Source organism: Pygoscelis adeliae, unplaced genomic scaffold (genome assembly GCF_000699105.1).
Source record: "Pygoscelis adeliae isolate BGI_AS28 unplaced genomic scaffold, ASM69910v1 Scaffold294, whole genome shotgun sequence".
Lineage (NCBI taxonomy): Eukaryota > Metazoa > Chordata > Aves > Sphenisciformes > Spheniscidae > Pygoscelis > Pygoscelis adeliae.
This window is the reverse complement of record NW_008824722.1, coordinates 1,623,324-1,624,605: the sequence shown is the minus strand read 5'-3', so window position 1 is coordinate 1,624,605 and position 1,282 is coordinate 1,623,324.

Here is a 1,282-nt window from a genome sequence, read left to right as displayed (position 1 = left end):
CCGGGCCGCCTCCCGTGCCCCCGCCGCAGGGCTGCGGGCTGGCCGGCGTGCCGGCTGCCCAGACACCCAGGCGGGGGAGGGTGTCTGCACTGGGCAGGTTTGCTCCGCTTCCTTCCTGGGGTTTGGCGAGGAGCAGCCTGCCTGCGCCCAGCAGATAATGAACGGGGCCCCGGCACTTGCACATGCTCCCAGAGAGCGTGGGCAGCGAGGGAAGCGTGCCCGGCACCGGCGCTTCCACCAGCTCCTAATGAAGCGCTGGTGCTGCAGAGCACTCGAGCCGGGGCGCCTGCACCTGCGGGGGAAGGATGGGGGATTTTCCCACAGGCAGGGCGAAGGCTGGCAGGGGAGAGGGGGCGGCCCGGGGGATGCAGGCAGGCATGTGGCTTGCTGTCACTGCGGGCTGAGGGCAGAGCGGGGCAGTGACCCGGCTCGCTGGGACACGGGGCTGTGAAGGCTTTGGGCAGGGTGGTACAGCCGCCCTGGTTTGTCTGGCTGATGGACAGGGAGTCTCTGTGCCCCCCCCACCCCAGGACCGGCTTCCTAATGAGCCGAAGCTCTCCGATGCAATTCCCAAGCAGCTGCTTCCCAGGCAGCCTCATGGTGCGGGTGAGGGAGGACTGACACCCCATAGTGTGCACACTGCCTGCGTGCGGTGGGATGCGAGGCTGGTGCCAGGGCAGCCAGCAGCCAGCGCGTCTTCTGCAGCTCCCCAGAGGCTGCGCAGCTGCTGAGGGACCGGGAACCGGTTACCTGCCACCCTGGCAAGGTGTCACTGAGGCATAGCATGGGGCATCAGTGCCTGGGGCTGTGCCAAGCATCTTATCCCTCCTCAGGTGCAGCTACAGGGCTGGGACTGCTGACGCCTGAGGTCTGGGATGCCCTGAAGTACTCGGACCTTCTTGACTGCCCAGTGTGGGTCCCAGCACAGCCACAGGGGCTCAGACTCAGGTCATCCCGCCCCAGCTGCCTGCCCCCATGCAGGACAAGGAAGGCTTACACCAGGCAGGGCCACCCGGCACCCCCCGGGGAGCAGCCCCTGCCCCAGCCCGCCAGGACACACGGGACCGTGGTCCCTCTTGCAGGTAATCGATGGCAGCAGATCCTGATCGCTTTCGTTATTATTATTTTCTTATGCATGTGCGCACAGGAGATTTATTGCCAGCTATGGAGGCAAAATCAATTATTCATGTTATAAATTAGAAAATGATTTATGTTTGTGGGAGGGCAAGCAGCGTGGAGCCCCTGGCCACGTGGGAGCTGGGTTTGTCTGGGAATGGCACCA